The following is a 12,636-nucleotide window of genomic DNA, read 5'->3' on the forward strand; positions in this document are numbered from 1 at the left end:
CGTACAACACAGACACGCTGAGCTAAAACACTACGTGAAAAAACTCGAGGCCCAGAGAGAAGGAAATGAATAGTGGAATAAAGTCGTTATTTTTTTGTAAAGTTTTGGTTGGGCCCAGTGGTGTAGTCTACGTGATACGCAGGTATACGCCGTATACCCACTAGAAAAGGCCAAGGATTTGCGTATACCCACTTAAAAAAAGCGTGAGGATACGTATCAACTTCGTTTTGTGTCAGAACTTTCACACTTTCATTCATAAATTCACCCCGTCTGTGTTTGCGAAGCGACGGATCGAATCGCGGAATCCAGTCACAAATGGAACTTGCTATATAAAGCAGAACGTCACGAAATTAGGCTATTTTTGAATGAATAAATCAAAAGTAGCTGCTGTACAATGAATCAAATCTCGATATGGACTAGTGTCTATGAATATTAAAGCTAAAAGAGACTGCAATTGTTCTACGCGTCTTTGGGAATGAGCGCTCAGTGTGTGCTCCACTACACACACACACACACACACACACAGAAGCACGCGTGACTCACGCTCGTGGTGTTTTCAGCGTTTCACTGTATTGAGACATGATGTAGGCTACACATGTGCATTTCATCGCAGAGCTGCTATGAGAGTCACTTGATGAGAATTTCACCATTTCATTTGATAAAACTATCGTCATTCATTCGTTTCATATACACACAGAAACTGTTATGTCTTTACGACAACCTGTCAAAATAAAAGTTCTGTATAACTTGAAGAAATTATAACAGAAATATATTACTATTGCACAGAGTATACTTCAGGCCTAATAATAATAATAATAATAATAATAATAATAATAATAATAATAATAGTTTATTAAAACACACAGAAACTCAAATGTCTACAACCCACCAAAATAAAAGTTCAGTCTAACTCAAATTAATTAGAAAGGAATTGCACAGTAAAATGTATTTTAAAATAAAAAAATTTTCAAAAACACCATTTCTAAAAGTAAATTTGTATTTGTGCCTATAATATTTTTTTAATTTTTATTGTTGATAATTGTCAACTGATAAAACCTGTGCTTCAGGGACCATATTCATATAACAAATAAATAAGTTGATAACACTTAGTATTTCATAATGCTCTCAATTACATGTCGATGCATACTGTATGCATTAGTGAGTGTGGTGGTGCTTATGGGGTGACGCTCTGGGCTGGGTGAGTATGGGGGGGGGGGGCTGGGGGTGTTATATTAGAGTATACTCACTACAAAAAACTAGACTACACCACTGGGTGGGCCTGTTGAAAAGTGGGGCCGTGCCTGAGCTACAGGACATCGTCTTTCAAAACATGACCTGTGCGAAAGAGAAAAAAAATGAATGCGTCATTGTACCTAGCACTTCTGAAAATGCACTTCCGAATGGGTCTCTGTCCCCAGCACATTGCAAACCAAATTGGCGCCCATGGGAGAATGGCAAGCCTTTTAGTTCATGGACAAAAAAAAAATCAAACAGCCAGGTACGTTTCTTTGCACAGTATGTCACAGGAGACTTCAATATGGCAATAATGGCAAAAAAGTGCTAGGTCGCCATCAATCAGAAGCTAGTCACAATGCTGCCGTTCGTGCTCTATACAGTACACATGCTCCCTGCCTGGTTTTCATAGATTAAAATAGCTTTTAAAATACGCCTACTGGCAATATTAAAGTGGTTTAAAACGTCTCCCCTGAAAACGCTATTGGTCTCCTATTAAAAAAGTTAAAGGAATATGAAAAACTTGTAAAACTAGCGCTTGGCCTAAAAAAAAATGTTTTTTCACTTTAATCCCTGTGCACTTAACTCCGAGATTTGAGAAGCTGTCGTCAGTGAAATAAAGGGAACACAGCAAAAGTTTAGGATTACACTGCTATGATATCATGGTAAAGATGAACTTTAACCACTGATTCTGATGCTCGTCCTTGGGCAGTGAAAATAAAACTGGCTTTACGTCACATTGTAGAGCACAGCGTCTTCTCAACATGATGCTATCCAGCATCCACAGGGATCAGCTGTGGTGTTTGAAGGGTTTCAAGTTTTCCCTGGTGTCAGCAATATGCTAATGTTTTGTCTTGACGTCACAACTAAATGGCTTATGGCTCGTTTGAAAAACGATTAGGCCTCAGAGGCCTCGTTTACACTGCAGGTCTTGATGCCCAATTCTGATTTGTTGGCTATATTCGTTTTTTTTTTTTTTTTGACCGTCCGTTTACACGTTCTTTCAATTGTGACCCATATCCGAATCATGTGTTTACACTAGCCATACTATCTGAAACATCGCGCATGCTTAAAGGGTTAAATTATCTTACACAGATGGACGAACGCAAAATATGATTGATACTAGCTCTGTTCGCCAAACATCACCATGATTATGAGGCGGAGGAGGACGAAAAGTGCAATCATTGCAGCCTGTGCATTTGCTTCAGTTATTGTGTGCGAGAGGGATCTCAGGACTGGTAGGAGTATATTGTGGCCAGCTTTAACGAGAAGCAGTGGGTCCGAAATTTTAGGATGAGCAAGCCAACCTTTGATATATGTTGTGTCAACGTTTGTCCACATTCCTCTCCTACGACGACACGTTTCGACAGGCCATCCGTCCCTTTGCAGACGCGCATCGGGGTTGCTCTAGTCATTAAACCGCGGAGAAGTAGCCTAATGCCTCAGAAAATCCGATCTGCCTGTTTACATGACAGTCGCATTGGCACATATCCGATTTATATCTGATTTATTTTAACATATGAATGAGGCCTGAAACCGATCTCGAAATATCTGAATGCATGCACTTTTTTCCTGTTTACACTGTCATAGAACACATCCGATCTGTGTCACATGAGCAAAAAATCTGAATTGGGTTACATTTCACTTGTAAACGAGGCCTTAGAGCTGTTACACACTACATGAAAGGTCATTTTCAAAAATCCATAATGGGGCACTTTAATTTTCCTTGCTTTTATTTTGTGATTATTTTAATTCCTTACTGTGTAAATTGCCAAAGTGTATGACGTGCTATATAAATAAAACTAGGCCTTGCCTAATGTTGCATCACAATAAATAAATCAAATGGATGTAATTGATTGTGAGAGTGAATAAAGAATATGCTGATGTACATGGACTCAAGTCGCTTTTTTGGAATTTATTAAATTCAATAGCATACATGTAAAATATAAATAATAAAATAGTGTAAAATGGGCTATAACACTGTAAAATGAAATTGCGGTATGGACATCATACTGTAAAATTAAATTGCGGTAAGGGCATCTTACTGTAAAATTGAATTGCAGTAAGGGCATCATACTGTAAAATTAAATTGCGGTAAGGGCATCTTACCGTAAAACACATTTACAGGTAAGCTACTGTAAAGGGGAACTTACAGTAACTTACTGGCAATAGTGCTGCCAGTAAGTTACCGCAAAAATACGATAAAATGTCTAACAGTGTAGAGCTTAGGCAACTTAAGGCGAATCTCAGATTGATCATAATTTTGCTTCGCGAGTGACCTTGTTGATTTAAAATATCTTGCTCTTTGGCATGGCAAAGATCTAAGAGGCCCTGATTTTAAAATATTCTGGATCAATGAACAGGTTTAGTTTTTGCTTCCTCTTATTCAACGGCTACGGGTTAGACGGGAGGAGCCTTTTTGCACCCTGTGGTTTTTCAAAGATCCGATGTCATAGAATACTGTAATCTTAAAGGGAAGTCGATGTGAGCGGAGAATGCTAAGTGCCTCTGTAGCGATTTGCCATCTGTGGAATTAATTGTCTGTAAAAAGTTGAATGCTGGGGAAAGGAGGGGTTGAATTGATTCTCATTGATTTGCTCTGAGGCTTTGATCCACGAGAAAATGCCTTGTAATCATGCTTCAGGAGCCATAAACGAGACAAAGAGCTAAGTCATTAATAGTGACGATTTTTAGAAATTGCGTTCTATAAAAACCCCCTTGGGGTGATAAAGCAGTAGCATAGCTGTAAGTTTAAGCACCGTATCCCTTTACAGGGTTCTGTTTTCATAAGCCCTCAAACATGGCTTAATTCAGGAAACAGGTCCAAAAGAGTCCAAAATAATGCCTTATGGGATTTTGAAGGTGATACCATTCACAGTTAATTATTTACTTAACATTTATGCACTGTTATTTTTTTTCATGAAACATTAATGCACTTTTTTTTATATCACTTGTTTGTGATATTGCTTTTATACAACTATAAACAATTATAATTATTCTTAAGAAACTTATGTTTTAGATACAATACTTTGTCTATGTTCTCTCCGCCAAACGAACGAGATTCGCATCTCCAAGCAACACAAAATGGCTGCATCCGAAATCGCATACTTTCCTACTATATAGTAGACGAAAAACAGTATATGTGACAAAAGAAGTCAGAATTCACAGTACTCATAAAAGAGTAGGCTAAATGTACCCGGATGACCTACTACCTCCGGTGAAATTCTTAAGTGCACATACGATGGACACTTTACTATCCCATGAGGCCATGGGAGAGGATTTGTGAATGACAGTGAAGCGACGCAACTGACGCTGGTAGGCGTCACATGATAATGACAGTATGTCAAATGTAGTACGTCTGTAGTAATTACATTTATACTAAATAGAAGATACTTTTTTAGCGGTCGTGAAGTAATTACTTGTTCAATATAAGTACCTACTCAAGAGAGTATGCGATTTCGGATGCAGCCAGTATTGGCATTCTTGCCAATCAGTGATTGAATCAGTGATTTTGAATGAATCATTTGAGTAAATAATTTAATGACTCACTTGTAAAAACTGTCACTTGTTTAGTTCCAGAATGAATCACCTACTTGTGTAATGATGCAACCTCGAGAAAGAGTTATTGATAAATCCCCAACACTAATGCGCTATTTTTGTGTTGTTTAGTAAAAATAACTGCAAGCTTGAAGCAACATGTGGGTGATTAAATTCATTATTTTATTTTTTTTTACTATTCCTTAAGACGTTCAGACTTATTTCTTTAAAGACTTATATAAATGTTACAAAATGATGTGTGCCGACAGATCCGACAGCTGGATTTGAGACATGGCGTTCATGTCTTGCTGCTTGACCTCATTTTCTAAACACTTTGCTCTTGAGATTGAGATTGATGCCAGCCCTAACACAGGCTTCGAGATGTGAGGTCAGAGCTGGCAAAGGAGTGGAGAGGACGTTGTTTGTCCCAGTCGATAATGCAGAAGCGCCATTGCTTGTCTGTCTGTCAGGCACAGCTGTTTGTGTTTGCATTCGGCCATGTGTGTGCATGGCAAAGACACCTAAACAGTCCTAGCGCTGCAGAGCTGTCACTGTTTGTCACATTACCGCGGAGCGGGACTGTTTTTGAAAGGGTGCCAGGCCGGAGGACATGAGCTGGAGCAGAGGTTAAAATAACCCCCTGAAACTGACGCACGGAACAGGATGGCAGCCTGGCGGTAATTGGAGGATCGTGGCGGCTTTCTCTGCTGCTCTTTTGATGGGGAGGAAGTTGATCCACTTAATGTCAAAACCCATGTGAACGTGCCACTGGATACGTTACGAGTGATTAGAGAGCGATTGACAACCGCAGTTCCTGCACACTAAAACAACATGTCTTGATTTTTCTAGTCTTGCATTAATTGCGTTTTACTTTCATGATGTACACATAAAATGCGTATTCTGAGCCTACTGGTTTTTCTTTTATAAGCAATTACATGTCCAGCCAGGGTCAAATCACACGTAGCGGCATGTCAGGGCCCACGGAAACAATTTGATTGTGTTTTTTTACAGCTGTTTTGTCAGCTCTGAACGAAAAGAAGAGAGGCCACTTAAGACCATTTTCTAAGCCTAGCCATGTAGCTGTCGGATTACAGTGATTTTCTGTCATTCTCAGTCTGGGCTGGATTATGGGTAAATCCCATGAGTGACCCAACACTGCTTTAATACAGACCCTCAACCAGCCACTATGTTTGATATTTATGTCATAACAGCCTATCCAGTCCTTGAAATAGTGTACTCTTGAGGGTTTTATCCAGAGAATAGTTGGGACAATCGAATTGTCTCAGACGAGAACCCCTTTGAGAATGATGGCCTGGTTATGGCAAGATATTGTTGAAAAAATGTATGCACACATACACAATATTGGGCGATATTGGGAACTGGGATGAGACTGGGAAGAGGCCCAAGCTGAATTTTGCAGGTGTGACACCTATTCATGTCTCCAGCCATATGTGACATCTGGATGGGGTATTTGCCATGGTTCATTAATGAGTAATGATTATTTCTCCTATTTTTGCATTTACATTGCCTTTGGGTACAGTACGTTTACACAACAATGGTGTCGTGTAAACGGCCCCTGACACTGACTAGAAGTGCATCTTTTAAAACAGGAATCATTTAATAACTAATCTCAAAATGAATATCCATTTTTCTTACTGTACATTATAATGTTGTGATGCCTACAAACTCACTTGTATCAAATGATAAGAATGTAAATGTGTACCTTGAAATGCAATGTAAGTCGCTTTGGATAAAAGCGTCTGCCAAATGCATACATGTAAATGTAAATGTAAATGATTGATTTTAGTTTGTGTTTACTTTTAATTTATTTAGAATTTTAGTTTCTGCCATTTATCAGTTATCAGACATTTTAAGCAGATTTTCACAATTTTGTGATTGTGAAGGCCTCTTAAATATGCTCTAGGAATAAACATAGGTAAATATTTAAATGTGCAGTATGTAAAGTGCTAACGCAGCACCACAGGGAAGTAGATTTACGTTTGTAAAAACTGCTGCTTGGGACTTAATAGGCTAGCAGTTTAGTTTAGGATTACTGCAAGTCAATTCAGTGCATAAATTCAAATCGTGTTTTCAAGCAGCAGAGAGACATCGTGACTCATGGGGTTCACCATACCCTTAAAAACTAACGGATATAAAATAGTAAGCTGCACGTTCCATTTTCGACCGTTTTCTCTTTTTTCTCCTTTTAACAAGGTTCATTAGCCTCAGCATTATGCTCATTCCACACTCTCTAAAGGCCATTTATCTATTCCTGTTTTGAAATATCTTACTGTTGTTCAACATTAAACAAGCCTGCAGAGATAATTTGATAAGTAATGAGTTGTTCTCTTCACTTCTCATGTAGATGAGGGTGGTTGGACTCTTTCTGATCCTCTAACCTACATTTCTTTGTGATATGTTATCATTAACATTAACCCAGAAATGTTGCTGTATTCCTAGTTTACGGTTCTGCACTCTAAGCAGATTCTGCGCTTTAAATGCTCTGTGAAGAAGACTCATTTAGAGACATAAATCTGTATTATAAATACTATAATTAGATCATTTTTAAAAGAATTAATGTGTTTCTGTTCCACCAGATGTTCTCCAATTTGGTCACCAAAATAGCACATTATCTTTAAAGACAAAATGTGTCTAGAACATCTGCATACTATCCAACAAAAAGCTATGTGTACCATGTAAAACATCTCTATGACAACAGCTCATCAAATCTACAGACAAAAAGCCATTCATTATTTGTCAGGGCTTGTTTTTTCAGCATTGTTCATTATTTTGATTCAAAACAGCGTTTGATTATATACAGGTTTTTGGAGGCGTTTCCCATAAAAGAGGGTTCTGAGCTCTGAATTAAGTACATAATGTGCTGTTCATACATGAAAATTCTCATCTTCAAGAATTTTTTATAGTATTAAGAATGTGTAAGAATGGCACAAAAAGACTTCATTCTGTCTCACTAGCCGCGTTTCCATTACAGACTTTTAACTTTTAAACTTTTGACCGATGCTATGCGACTAAAGCGTATTTTTTTTCCTATCGCGATAAGTCATTCCAAACATCATGGCAACATATGATGGTAAGTTTATGTATATCCCTGCCACCGCACTAGACATTATTTTTAACCAAAGGAGACGTAGGCGTGTTATCCAAGCATTAATGGCAAGGAAAGCCCCTTATACTTGGGAGTGGCACACATGAGGTGTTTTTCCCTCCTATCTTCTTCAAGGTCTTGATAAATTGTGGCATTTTTTGTTGTTTAGAATCCAGTGATCCATGATACTTTTGTCTTTTATGAGTTTAATAAAGAACTCTGTCTCGTCTTCTGTCCAAGCATACCGCATCTTCTTTAAAGCATGATCGACTTTTACGTAAGCTAGGTGATTTATGCGAAAAAACTGTTTCCATTGCAGTTTTGCGAAATATTCCTTTTTCAAATTGTGAAAAACCACCTCATATGGGCATACAAACTTTTTTGCGATATATGGGAGTTTTTGCAAAATTGACGTGTTTCCATTGGGCGTATTTTCAATTAGCAATTTTAAATTTGCGCAATTTGAAGGGTAATGGAAGTGCGGCTACTATAGTGTTCCTCAACTCACTTAGCGTCCATCTTGGTAATGCCTATCTCAAATTGTGCTAAAATGTAACATAACATTTTAGGAAAAAGCAGGCATCTATAAAAAGATAATTTGCTCTTTTAAGATGAGACTTTCATTCTTATAGCAGCCATATTGAGACATTTCTCCCATTCATTTATGTATGGTCCATCTTCTGCTCCTTATACACTCTCTGGTATAGTGTGAAAGCATTTGATGGTGTATAAAAGATTTAGCTTGTTTCATAAGATAGAAAACGGCCCAGATGTCTCAGTAAGCTGGGGTATATAATTTATTTATTCAATACATTTTCTTTCTGTGCTTCAGACTTATTGGACCGTGTAAAGTGCGAGCTAAAGCTTAAGGCGAAATAAATCCACAAAAAAAACTAATAGAAACATCTATGCTACGGTATGAAATCCAAATGATTTTGATTGGCTGGTGACAAAAGAAAGTTCCAATTTGCTTTGTAGGTCTTGTTGTTATTCAAGTCATTCGCGACCTTATACAGCGCAATCTTAATGCAAAAATGTAAAGTATTCAATTAATTGCTGTTCCTTTCCATTCCCCGCTCTCTCTCTCTCTCTCTCTCTGTGCCTCTCTTTTTTCTCTCTCTCTATTTAGGTCATCAGCACTGCAGAGTCTCTGTAGCGGCAGCTTATTCCCTCTCTTCAAAAAACAGGTTTGTTTCGCCAGACACGCTTCATCAACGGGATAAAGATGAGGCCATTATCGAGAAAAATAATTGAAGCGTTAAAGTTCCATAAAGGGCGATCATAGATGTCATCCGTCATTTCATCTGTCCCTAGATGCAAGTCAACACGATTGCAGAGAAACATCAGATGGCTCTAATTTAAAAAAAAAAAAAAGATATTTTGTTGATTGCGGAGACCAGGCCCGACAGGTTGCCCACTGGGATTTTAAAGATATATAACCAAATCTCCCACAAGTGCCGGCATTAAAAAGCCCCCTCTGTTGGTTTTGCATGAATACAGTTGATTATTCACAGAGCGCCAAACCATGATTACAATCAGGATGTATTACTGTGATCAACACGGTATGACATTCAATCAGGGGTTTTAATCGAGAGAATGAACGATAGCAATCAGGTTGTTAGAGCCAAATAGTCTATTCTTGCCAGAAATCCACATTATATTTACCACAAGCTATGATAAGGAATAAAATATGACTTAATTATGGTCTGTTTTGAAAATAGCTTGTTGTCCAAAAGTCAGAATTAATTAATGTCAAAAAGATTAAATATTTTTAATTGAAAGGAATTTATGACACCATCCTTGTTAAGTCCTAGAAAGCCAACAAAGTCTGATTATCTGAGGACGAAATGTGAGGATGAGAACATTTTCAGAGACCATAATGTGATTTTTTTTTTCTTAGAGGACACATGAAATCTATTCACATACTTCCATTCACTCTATTGTCCGACCGCCCCATTCACTGTACGTGTTTTTATCTTCATCCTGGAAACACTTTGCATACCTGTCTCCCTCACTTGCCTTTATGAAAAGTCTTTATATGAAAAACAAATTATTTGAATGATCTTATGTGGACTCTCTTGGCAAAATTTGTAAGCTGTTATGGGCCATACAGCATTAGAAGCTAAATAAGCTAAATAAACATGGCCGTAGAATGGTGAATCCACTACATTTTTAAGCCGAGCGGTTCAAATGTTATGTGTTTTATACATTGTGACCAGTAGGTGGTGTTTTGCAAACTAATTTTTCATGACATTCTATCTGTTTGCTACGGAAGCCCTGAACCGCAACGTTAAAAAAAATCTGTAAAAAAAATCGAGCATTTCGAGATTAAAGTCGAAACATTACGAGAATAAAGTCGGAATATTTTGAGAATAAAGTCAAAATTACTAGAATACAGTCATGTTATTTTAACGTGTGTGTGTGTGTGTGTACTAAAGTGTTTGAAAAGACTGTTTGTGAAGCTGTTTCGTGACAACTGCGGCAGCGCCAACGCAGATTTGAATGTTCGCTGTGATCGTACTTGCCAGTTAAATAGACACAGGCGAATCATTGTCATTTGATCACGCGAGTGTTTGAATCGAGTTTGCAATCTTTTAACGATTAGTCGTGTAGCTCTATAATACACCAACTGTTACCAGAAGCATTACTTCCTGTTTGGAATCCGCATCATATTTATGAAGCCATTTGTCTAGAATGGAACCAAACATCTAATTGAAAACTTTCATGAGGATTGGTCTGAAGATCATCTTAGCCAAATTTGGTGAAGATCTTAAAAATTTGTGGGAGGACATACAAAAACAAAATGGTGGACAATTTTGCCAGGCGGAAATTGAAACCAGAAGGTGTGTTGAATGAATCATTAAACCATAAAGCCCAGGAATTTCATTTGTAGACCACATGGTTAAAAAGTTACAAGCACTAACACAAGTGTAATTTTGAGTATGTTTCTCTGTAGTTCTCTGTTGATGCCTGAGGGCTTGTGATGGCCTACAAAACTTCTAATCCCCCATTCAGAGTTGGACGTCTCAAGACAAAAAGAAGAGGACTACCTGGAGATACAGGCCTACATTAAAGCCAGTCGGATTCCAGTTGCGAAACCTGTTCATACCATTTGTTCGTGCCTACGGGTAGGTAAAAGATTCAGTGAAGTGCCTTGAGAAAGAATCTGATTAAAAGTTATTATAAGCCTATATATCTATATAGACACCATTACACAGTGATTAGTGAGTTCCACATTTAACCCACCGACCAAAACTAGCACTGGCTTCTCTGTTGGGAGCTTGATGGTCAGACTCACCTCACTCTGAGCAGTCCTGTTTTCATTTGTGTTGTGCATTGTCTAAATTGCTGTTCTTGCAGGCCAGGTCACGCTTCCGTTCACCGGAATAGGACCGTGATCCGTGTGCCTCGCACCGGCTCAATCCGCTACTTTCTCACCGTCGTGAAGGGGCGCTCGGCAAAAAGAGAATGATGAATGGGTGTGGTGTAAGCGCGCGTGTACGTGTGTGTGTGTGTGTGTGTGTGTGTGTGTGTGATGATGAGTCTGCAGCAGAGGACACCCTGTCCATTCCACCACACACACACCAACCCAAACAAGACTCAGGGGTCAGTCGCTCGTCCCAGCGGTGCAATCTGTCCCACCAAATTGGGTTTGATAACGGATCGACTACAGCAGCAGCGGGCATAATAGCTTCCTCATGCCCGGCGCTATTACCTGTGCCCGTCCACGGCCAGATGTCTCCCTTAAAATTTGATATATAACCGTCTCTGCTTAAGGCTGAGTCAAAAAAAGCAGATTTAAAACGCAACGTTCTTTCTGTTATTGTGGCAAAACATACGCATTATTTTTTTAATGTTATCGTTCAATGGCAAATATTAGGCTAGATTTTATATGAATCAGTCTGACACTTTAATAGCGGTTTTGTAGAATTTTAATATGGATGAAAGATATTATAAGCCATATCTGTCAGCCCACACGGAAAATCTCCCACAAAAACCCACCCGGCAATGACAATCGAAGACATTATCATGGAGAAATTTGCTCCGTGAAGAGTTTTATCTCCATCAAAAGGGGTCATTAAAACTTCTTCAACTAAACGCTCTTGAATAAAACTTTCACAGAGAACAAGGTAATCCAAGTTTGATAGTACCAGTGCTTTCTCCCTATTAAATAAAGCAATGAGGGCCAGTGATAGGCCTACTTCTCTTTCTCATTTAAACACCAATCTATCATTTTGAGCTTTCATGACTATTCCTCGCATGCATTTTTAATTGCTTTGTATATTTATTTTTAATCTCAATACAAATCTGATCTGATTCTTTCTTTCTTTTTCTACTATATAACTATGGAACTTTCTTCTATAGGCCTAGCTTGACTTGCACAACTCAATTTTGACAGATTATGATTTTTTTATTATGCATTGCATTTTTCTTCTGAAACATAACTATTTCTTTTGGATTAAGGGTTAGTTTGATAGTATTTGCCCGTACGATTAAAGTCACTGGGGTCCAAAACAACATGGAACCCCATAGACTTTCATTGACAAAAAACACAGATATTTTTCAAATGTATTCTTTTGTGTTGCACAGAAGAAAGAAATGCATGTATAAAGGTTGGGTGTGAAGGTATGCCTGGTGGACAATAAAACAGAGGGAAATTACATGGTAGACTAAAAGTTTACCTGGGGTTTTATATTGCTGGAGTTGGGCTATTTCAGCTCTGTTTGTGGAAACTTCGAATAAGCAGACCTCATAATTTC

The 12,636-nt window shown here is 38.2% G+C and overlaps 1 long non-coding RNA gene across 1 annotated transcript in view; it reads left to right on the top strand.

The window, feature by feature from the left end:
- LOC309490987 overlaps positions 1 to 11,163 on the top strand; it is a 29,437-nt gene extending 18,274 nt beyond the window's left edge. The window contains exons 2-3 of the long non-coding RNA XR_014202901.1: positions 9,006 to 9,063; positions 10,833 to 11,163. This is a non-coding gene — a long non-coding RNA (uncharacterized lncRNA). The remainder of the gene's footprint in view (positions 1 to 9,005; positions 9,064 to 10,832) is intronic.
- Positions 11,164 to 12,636: the final 1,473 nt, after the last annotated feature.

This window comes from Leuciscus leuciscus, assembly GCF_965113295.1.
Source record: "Leuciscus leuciscus genome assembly, chromosome: 25".
NCBI classification, from domain to species: Eukaryota; Metazoa; Chordata; class Actinopteri; order Cypriniformes; family Leuciscidae; genus Leuciscus; species Leuciscus leuciscus.